The sequence below is a fragment of the Phalaenopsis equestris genome, unplaced genomic scaffold, assembly GCF_001263595.1.
Source record: "Phalaenopsis equestris unplaced genomic scaffold, ASM126359v1 Scaffold000224, whole genome shotgun sequence".
Taxonomy (NCBI): Eukaryota; Viridiplantae; Streptophyta; class Magnoliopsida; order Asparagales; family Orchidaceae; genus Phalaenopsis; species Phalaenopsis equestris.
The window spans coordinates 1,907,200-1,917,220 of record NW_018164666.1 but is presented as its reverse complement, the minus strand read 5'-3'; the positions used below and the strand labels follow the sequence as shown (position 1 = coordinate 1,917,220).

At 34.6% G+C, this 10,021-nt stretch overlaps 1 protein-coding gene across 2 annotated transcripts in view; it reads left to right on the top strand.

The window, feature by feature from the left end:
• The window catches only part of LOC110023399, a 24,678-nt gene continuing 14,657 nt past the window's right edge, over positions 1-10,021 (top strand). Inside the window, exons 1-2 of one of the 2 annotated variants that reach the window (XM_020722805.1) lie at positions 1-437; positions 2,022-2,080. The gene's annotated coding sequence lies outside the window, so the exon portion shown is untranslated. The remainder of the gene's footprint in view (positions 438-2,021; positions 2,081-10,021) is intronic. The other variant, XM_020722806.1, reaches the window with a different exon arrangement.

Sequence of the window (10,021 nt, the reverse complement as noted above, 5' to 3'; positions counted from 1 at the left end):
TGGAAATCAAAGTTTGGAGGTGGGCAAAGGCATGGAATAGAAGACCGGATGTTGACAAAGTTCCTGTCACATTTCTCAGAAGGTCGTTCGTTCTAGTGTGAGAGAGATAGAGGGGAGAGAGAGAGAGAGAGAGAGAGAGAGAGAGAGAGAGAGAGAGGAGATATTCTTCTCTCTCCGAGACTAACGAATCTTCCCCACCGTGATGAAAATCTCAACCTTCTTGCCATTGTAAATCTACATAAATTTCAACTCTTTTGGCGTTTGTTATAGTCTGTCCGCATCTTCCCTGTTTCTTCTTTCTTTGGAACTTTGAAGGAGTAAAACTCTTCTGATCTCCATTGAAGGAGGGCTTCGGGCTTTTGGTTTCTTCTTCTTTCAGGTCATGCGATGAATCAGTGGCAGAGGGGTTTGTTTGCTGTGAGATGATGTAGTTTGAGGTAAGGGATTGATGGGTTTTGCTAGATTTGTCTTTTTTTGGGTTCTCTGATGCAATTTGGGAAGTGTATGCTGTGATTTTTGCTTGTTTGTTTGAATTACTATTCAGTTGGCTTTTCAATTCCTTAAATTTGGGACCTTTTAGGTATTAGCATTTAGCAATTTTTAAGATTGAGCAAAAGTTGCTTCTTTCAGCTCCCGAATTTGTTCTTCTTCATCGTCTATCTGATGTATGTATTGTGGTCTAAAGTTTTGATTTCGTGGGTTAAATTTGCAGGCTTGAGGTTGGATTTTAAAAATAATTGGTATTTATTAACCATATTTTCCTGGTGTTAGAATTAGTATTGTTATTATGTTTAAATACATAACTTATCAACATTATCAAATGTGGTTAATAGTTATGGCATGAACTTAAGGTATTTGTTATGGTAGTATATACTCATATTGATTATATTCTCCTTTATTACTTTTTCCTATTGCTCTCTTCCCTTAATCTTTTTATATAAGCCTATTTGTATCAGCATGAAATTTAACAGTAAAGATGTAGCCTTTTATGATTTTTAAAATGGCATTAGAGCTTCCCTTCCTCCACCTTCTACTCCATTTGGTGATACTTCTCTTGTCGGTCGCACAAGTCTTTTTTGTAGTGCTGTTGTTGGGGTTTCCATTTGTGGATAATCTGTTCAGTCTCATTGCTTTTGCTTTATTTCGTTTGTAACTGTCATCTTTCTCCAAGGAGGGATTTGCCCTCTATTTCTCTCAGTTCTGCTTGATTTTGCTGCTTTCACTATGGCTTAATTGTCACAATCATCTGCCACCAAGCATTTGCCATCAATTTCTCTTGATCTTGTTTGATTTCATTCTTTTGCTTATTGTTATCATCTCTCACCATGGAGGGTTTTGCCTTTAGTTTTCTTTTTTGCTGATTCTATTGCTTCTTTTTTTTTTTTATTTTTTTGGTTTTGCTCATCGTTATGTCTTTCACCATGGAAAAACTTGATCTCGGCTAGTTTCAATTCTGCATTTTGATCAGTAAGCACTTTAATACTTCTTATAATTGCATTGTGAATTTGTTGGGAGATGTCAAAATTATTAGAGTTATTAATCTTGAATATATTATTTTATCAATTTAGCACATGCAGTTAACAGTTATGGTAGGATGTTTATGATATTATTATAATGTGTCCTCATTACTACTCATATTCTCCTTTATTATATTTTCCTTGTTGCTCTTTTTTTATTGTCTTTATATAGATATGCTTGTATTAGCACCAAATTTAATTGTGTGAAGTTGTAAGCTTTTATGATTTCCAACATTTGGGAGTTATAATCTAAAACATCTTTGTTTGTGCCTAGAAAAGTGAAGCTATAGATATTTCTAACTTTCTCTAACTTGAATACAAATCCTATCAGATAGTGGCATTAATGTTGCATATAGGTGCATATATTGATTGGTTTTCTATGCATATTGTATTAATTTTATTTACTGATTTGCTTTTTTATTTAATGACTAGATGTTATGCTGTGCTAGGTAACATCTTGGTTAAAGTGCTATCTGAATCGTGTTATGTTTGGATGGTTTGCAGATCATGGAGTATGCAAACTAATTGTACTGATATAATCTTATTTGTTCCTCCTTGAGACGGTAATATGATTCCTTTACCATTAGGGCATTATGCTACTTGTATTTTTGAACTCATTACTCTAGGCTTTAGGCTGCCTTTATGTCCTTTTTTTAATGGATGTTACGTACATACTGCTCAATTGTTGTGTATTTATATATCTAATACCTAAAATTTAATTTTTGCATACATTTCACCTTCTTTATGCACGAAAATGCATTTCACTTTCTGAAACTTAAAGTAGTTGCATTTTTGATATGATATTAAAGATTTGGAGGGTATAAATGAAAAAAATAAATTTTAGGTGTTAGATATGTAAGTACTTGACACACACTAAGTGCCGCGAAGTCCAGACGACTCAAGCAAGTATACATGACGTTTCAGTAGTACCAGAGTTTGAGTTTGGTTGTCGATCATATAAAGAACAAGATGAATTTAATTAAGAGCAATTATAGTCAGCTATCATTAGTCTAAGCTTGAAAGGTTCGAATTTTAAGTTAAAGTTTAAACTAATCCTAAAGTTATGAAACACAAGTCTAATTTAGCAAGCTGAAAAATGTTTGTAAGAAATTCAAATTTCAAGAAATTTCCCCCTTGAATTGATCTAATGAAAATTATATGTTGATCAAGTTAAAAAGTTAGTGTGAAACAGGTGTTGGCCTATTCCTTATCCCCTTCCGGTGGTCTAAGGAATTTGACTGACAAGAGTTTAGCTCCCTAAATCCCTTGACCAATCCAATTAAATTATCTCCTTGAATGTGAGCATAAACTCTTGTTCCTCTATTCATCCTTCCGGATCGTATAGTTCACGATGTATTTTAACATTTCTACGGACCAAATAGGAATTGAGTTAAGTAAAAGTTAACTCAACACTATTACAATCAATTACAAATCAGATCACATAAAGTGATTCAACTCTATTCTTCCACCATACAATTTAAGGGGGAAATTAAAAGGTCTACTCACTTTTCATCATAAAAACCATCCAATCAAACTTTAAATTAGATAAAGAAATCATACACAGAGTTCTTCACTGAAATCCAACAAAAATATAGAACAAAGTGTACTTAGTTCTCCTTCTTTTACAAGCAAGATGGATTGAAAAACAAGCAAGCAACGAATACACCTTCCGATCCTCTCAATTCTCTCCAATTATTCTCCAAAGAAGAAGTCCTTTGAAGAAGAAAATCCTCCCTCTAAAAAGTTCTAAGATATGAAGAACCGACCCTTGCATCTTCTTAATCTTGCTTTTTATACCTCTTCCCATCTTGATGTTCACTTATTTTTCCATCCAATGACTGAAGCTCTGCATCCCCAATTGAACTCTCCAACTACCTTCGGTTCTTATGCGCCCATTGCTTGTGCTTGTATTTATTCTAAAGGAATACTTAGAAAGCTAATACAATCTATATATTTATTTCAAATACCTTTATTGCAGCTTAACTAATTCAATTGCAAGTAGCATCTTTGAAAAAGTTGTAACCTGCTATTAACACAAATTAAGGCAATTAATAGTCTACAAGCAAAATCATTGAATTAGAAGGAATATTCATGATTAAACTTTAACTTTTATAAAGTAGACTACATAACCAATTTTTGATAGAGCGTCGCCTCAAGCTTCTCTTCAATATTATAATTATATTTTTCATTCATTTTCTGTTCCATTTCTTTTTTTTCTTTTAAAATTACTTCTTTTAATCCTATATTTTGATATATAATTATATATATATATATATATATAAATACAGATCATAGAGAATTACTGTAGTTGGATCAACTCATAATGATTTTGAATTTCCCCACTACATCTATAAATAAAATTTTATCGTGTCCTTCCTTTCTCTTCAAAATTTAGAACTTATAGACTATAATTTTAGAATTTTATTAATAGCGACTAAACCTTTAATGACTACATTCAACAAAATATATAAATTACATAAACTTTTGTTAAGAAGCAAAGTTCAAGTTACAACATAGTTGGTTAACTCTAAATAGAACTTAAGTCACTTGTTTATGTAATTTAATCATTTTGATTTATATAAATCTTAACTCAAATTCACCACAATATAAATAAAAGGAATCAACATTTTAAAGATTTAAAATTCAAACAAGGGCAAGAACTGTTACAAATTAAAATCCCCCCCAAACTTATTAGATGCAACAACCATTTTTTTAATTTGGTTCAATAATTGAAAATCACAACATAACAAGAGATTAAACAAATGAGAAAAGAACAATTAACTAGAGCAAAAGATAATAATTTATTCACGCGGAAACAAATACAGAAATACAAATAAGTGCAACAGTAATTAAACATACAAGCACAATCAAAAATAAAATTATTGCAAGCTACGACAAAACAAACCAAAATCTAATCCTCCGGAGATTCTTCTTCAACCTAAAATGGCTCATAAGGAGGCGTAACATGAAAGTTAACTAGCTCGACCTGACCTCCAATATCATGGTGACAATACCACTCTGCTTGAGCAACATTTAACTGTCCAATATGCTCATACAACCTTTGTTGTTGAACATCAGAATGCTGAATACATTTGTCCATACACTGCTACCGAAGCATCATGGTATGTGAATCACGTGCCATAGTATCTAGCCGCTTGTGTATCTCAGTGAATTTTGCAGACCCCTTGGATCGAGATTGTGAGGTACCAGGGTCAGAAGGTCAGGAATGCAAAGTATTAGGTTGAGATGGATTAGGTTCTTCGACATCGATAAATCTATCAAACACAGTCTTGTTGTACCCATAAATAGATTTTCTAGAAATAGCTTTATGGGGAAGAATCTGCTCCCAATTTTCAAACCTAACCCCGACCTTCATACATAAAGAGAAAATCAATGCAGGATGTTCCAATCCCTTAGTGGGCCCCTCTTTCAGAACGCTACAAGTAGAACAATAAATAAGTTGTCCTACATTAATAGGTTTGGATCTTTGGTTATAATAACTTATGACAATTCTCTCTTTCGTAACCTCACTAAGATTTGTAGTTGGCAAAAGTCAGGCGCAAATAAAGAAATGCCACACACTGTAGAAGTGGCAGTAATGGTCTTGGCAGAAAAATTCACCAACCTATCTTCCCTCCTCTTCCACTCCCCCCTCATAGAAGTAAAATGTTCAATGATTTTCAATATATTTTCATTAGTAATTGAGGATAAGAAAGACATATAACTGTCTTCAAAATTAGGTAGATTAAATTTGGAATTAATAGAGGCCGGAGTAAAATCTAACCATTTTACTCTAACAAAAACTTTCCCCTCTTTTTGCTCTTTAAGATTTGCATAAAACTCCCACACAATAGGAATAACTTCACTACCTATCTGACAACAAACATTTACCCAACATCTCATACCTATTTGAGCATCAATGTCCCCTCCTAGATTAATGAAACCTCTTTCTTGAATCATACTCTTTGAAACTATAAGATCTTGAAACCTAGTGGCAGCTTCAAGACTTATGAATTTCTTAGAATCAAAAGTAGAGGGAATTTTGTCTCCTTTTGTTTTAGGAGCCATTCACGGAAGGGAAAAATTTGAAAATGATCGAGGGCAAAGTTAAGGTTTGTAGGAATATGGCTTACCAAAAAAATTAGTTGGTAATTAAGGCAAGCTAAATGAAAAAGAACTTTCCCCCAAACTTAAAATTGTGATTCTTAGAAGTAATATTGCTATATTTTTTTTGTGGTTAACATTCATCCTAAATACCAAATTTATAGCAATGAAAGTGTGGTAGATATGAAATGAGAGTTAGGTAGAGATAATGATGGTGGTAGGTAGTAAACATAAGTGGAGGTAGGTTTGAAATGTGTGGTAGGTAGCAATCACGTGAGGTGGGTAGGGAGTTCGCACAGGGATGAGAAGGGGCGCACATGCGCCCCTTGCTTGGCACAGAAGCTCCAAGCGCTCTAGATTTCTGCAAAAAATTATGCGCCAGGCGCTTGGTTTAAGCATGCGTGGATGTGAGGAATAAGAAGAGGGGCACTTATGTGCCTCAAGCGCTAGGCTCACTGTGCCTCAACCTTAGATGAAGAAACATGTAGGGGCACATATGCATCCCTAGCCCGGTGCTGAGTGCCAAGCCCATTGTTTGCTTGTGTCCGAGCATAAATTCAAGGCTGGCAAGGGCTAAACATTCAATTATCAAGATAAAAATATACATTCAAATCAAATTTGAATTCAAGTCTGTTCAATAATTATCACCTAGCAGAATTAACCTCAATTCTATTCAATCCAAGCAAAATTTCTAATGATCACGAATAAGTAAACAAGACATTCTAAGCACATGCAAATTCTTAAATTCAACCAACATTAAAAATTGCAAAACAAACAAAACCAACATGAAACAAGAAACCAATTCAAGCAAAAGATACCTTCTGGGTTGCCTCCCAAGAAAGTGGTTGGTTTAACATCGTTAGCTCGACCATGCCAGATATTCTATTTGGGTTGACCCAAAGTTAAAGATTTAGTTAGACCAAGTTTATCTTCCCATAAATATAGTTTTAACTTTTGTTCATTTACCATGAACTCCTTTCTACTATTATGATCAACAATATCAACAACTTTGAAAGGGTGAACATTTACTACGGTAAATGATTCTGATCACCTAGTTCAAGTTTTCTAGAAAATAGTTTCAATCAAGAATTATATAACCAAAATTTTTTGTCCAGGCTCGAAATTTTTTCTAAGAATCTTTTGATCATTTTAATTTTTCATTTTTTTTATATATCCTGACATTTTCATAATCTTAGAAAAATCCTTAATATACCACCTTTAAAAGCCAAAATGACTAAAAAAGTTCTTAACTCTCCTCATAGATGTGGGTGAGGGGAGTTTCTCAATGACTTTTATATTTGTTGAATCAACCTCCACACCCCTCTCAGAAATCTTGTGCCCCAAAACAATCTCATCGGAAACCATAAATTGATATTTTTTCCAATTTAAAAGTAGGTTGGTCTCCTCTCATCTTCTCAAAACCCTGATAAGATGATCTAAACAAGAATCGAACAAATGACTAAAAATAGAGAAATAATCCATAAACACTTCAATTTCTTTTTTAATCTGGTCGCAGAAAATGGATATCATGCATGAAAAGTGGCTTACAAATTGCACATTCTGAAAGGCATCATTCTAAAGGTGAAAGTCCTATAAGGGCTCATGAATGTGATCTTATTCTGATCCTTTGGAGCTATGAGAATTTGATGATACCGTGAATATCCGTCGAAAATGCAGAAATTTGGGTGTCCAGCTAGCCTATCCAACATCTGGTCAAGAAAAGGATAAGGTGAATGGTTTTTTCTAATAGTAGAGCTGATTCAACCTTAGAATCTTTGTTATTATCCTTGATCAAGCTCCCCTCTACTGGGTCAACTTCACAACCCTCCTAAAATTGGCTTCTACAATGGTGGTCCACTAGATCCAAACCTAAAACATGAATTTTCATTAGAATCAGAAGGGTATTTCATAAATTTTAAAACATTAAAAGTAATCTCCTGATCGTTGACCCTCATATTTAACTCTCCCTTTAGTACATCAATCATCGCTCTACCAGTGGCCAAACAAGATCTTCCTAAACTGATTGGAATCTCCTTATTTTTCTCCATATTCAAAACAATAAAATCTGCAGGGAAGATAAACTTATCCATCTTAATTAAGACATCTTCTATAACCCTCCTAGGATAGGTAAGAGATCTGTCAGCAAGCTCAAGTGTTACAGTGGTGAGCTGAACTTCTCATAATCCTAACCTCTTAAAGATAGACAGGGGCATGAGGTTAATGTGGACACCTAAGTCGCATAAAGCTTTCCCAAAGAATTTCTCTCCTATAACACAGAGAATGATGCAACTCTCAGGATCCTTAAGTTTCTAATGTAGCTTCTTCTGTATGATAACACCATACTTCTTGCTAAGTGTTGCAGTCTCAAAGTCTCTTAGCTTTTTCTTCTTATCCTTCATAAACTTAATCCAGCTAGGCATTTGCTCCAAAGCCTCAGCCAAAAGGATATTAATGGTCAACTTCTTAAACACTTCTAAGAATCGGAAAATTTGTTGATCCAATTTGTACTTCTAAAGTCTTTGGGAAAATGATAGGGGTGATCTTCTTAAGTCCTCCCTAAGGGGTGTGGCCGGTCTTCCAAAGTCTTTAGAAGAGTCTCCCATTGTTCTTTCAGGCTCAGATTTCTCTTCTACCACCTCAGGTGCTTTCCTACTCACTTTCTCCAATTCTCTTCCCCTTCTCAACTTAATGGCTTTCACATGTTCGTTAATTTTCTCCTTTGGATTAACCTTAGTGCTGCTAGGAAGAGTTCTTTGGGGTTGGTTACTAAAGGAATTTGCTATTTGACACAATTGATTTTCAATGTTTCTTATGGTTACAACTTGACTTTGCAGTTGATTCTTCATCTGCAATACTACTTGTTCCAAAGACAACTTTTTCTTAACTGTTGATTTTGGTTAAAGCTAGGTGGGTAAGAAGGTCTCGAATATGTGCTACCCTGATTAATCCAATTTCTCGACGGATTTGGTTGAATATTCCCCCACTGTAGTTTCCCTTCTATTGACTATTATTGTTCCAATTAAAATTGGGATGGTTCTTCCACCTGAGATTATAAGTATTGGAATAAGGGTTATTAAACCTATCGTTAATGGCATTCAGGGTCTCGAGAGGAAAAACACTAGGATACACCAGTTGTCCATATGAATTCTCCTCTATTACTCGTGATCATTGTGACTAATTTATCCTTAACTGATCTAGCTTCCTAGAAATAACTGCTACTTGGGATGTCAAAATTGAAAGAATATATGTGTCATGAACACTGACTACTTCCCTAGGACTGACTCTATCAGAAGGTCATTGGAAGTTATTCGTAGTCATCTCCTCAATCAAAAAATATGCCTCATTGAAAGGTTTCGACATGAGAGAATCACTTACCCAAGAGATTTTACTAACTCATTATAGAAAGTCTGATTTATTACTAGTATGATAAAACATGGTAGGAATATTTCCTAAGAAGTTCTTTAAACTTTTCCCATGCTTCATAAATTGACTCATCATTATGTTGACAAAAAGAAGTAATGTCATTTTTAAGTTTAGTCGTCTTTGATTTTAAGAAATATTTTGCTAAGAATATTTGGGCAAGATCATTCCAGGTTTTAATTGATCCATGAGCTAAGGAGTTTAGGCACATTTTGGCTTTATCCCTCAAGGAGAAAGGGAAAAGCCTGAGCCTCACGATGTCGTTGGAGAGACAGTTGTAGCTAAATGAAGCGCAAAGCTCTAAAAAACTTGCTAAATGGAGATTAGGGTCTTCCAAAGGTGTCACCCCAAACTGATTGTTTTTGCACCATTTGGATGATAACAGACTTCGGTTCAAAGATATTGGCTTTTACGGTAGGGGTGTGGATACTAAGATGGATTTCATTTACGCAGGATTGGCATAGTCTCTTGAGGGTCGAGACACTTTCTTCTGATTAGAGGCTTCAGGATTGTTATCGGGTATGTGTCGGCGCTTAAAAGGGGGAAAAGAGAGTTTTTTAAATGTTTGGGGGTCGCCCGTAAGAAGCTGTCGGTCGCCGGAATCGAAATCCCGTCGCCCGCTTCGGAAGGACTTTTTAATTTACGTATATATATATAATTTTAGAAAAATATGAAATCAAACTGACCTCATATTTTCCATTGTTTAAATGAAAGAACACTCAACCTCAAATCCTGTATCTACCCCAAGGGATAAACACAAGACTTGAAGGTGAGGCTCGATCAAATAAACTAAGAAAGATATGACAACCGTTTGGGTCTGCGAAACCGTTTTATTTGCCGACAAGTTCCCCTATTTAATACAAAAAATTAAATAGGGTTTATTTTAAGCTGGGTTCGGAAAAGCTCCCTATAAGGGCAAGCCCCTATAGTTAATTACATCTTAAATGACCAAAGTCACCTAAGAAAACTCTCGATAAAAA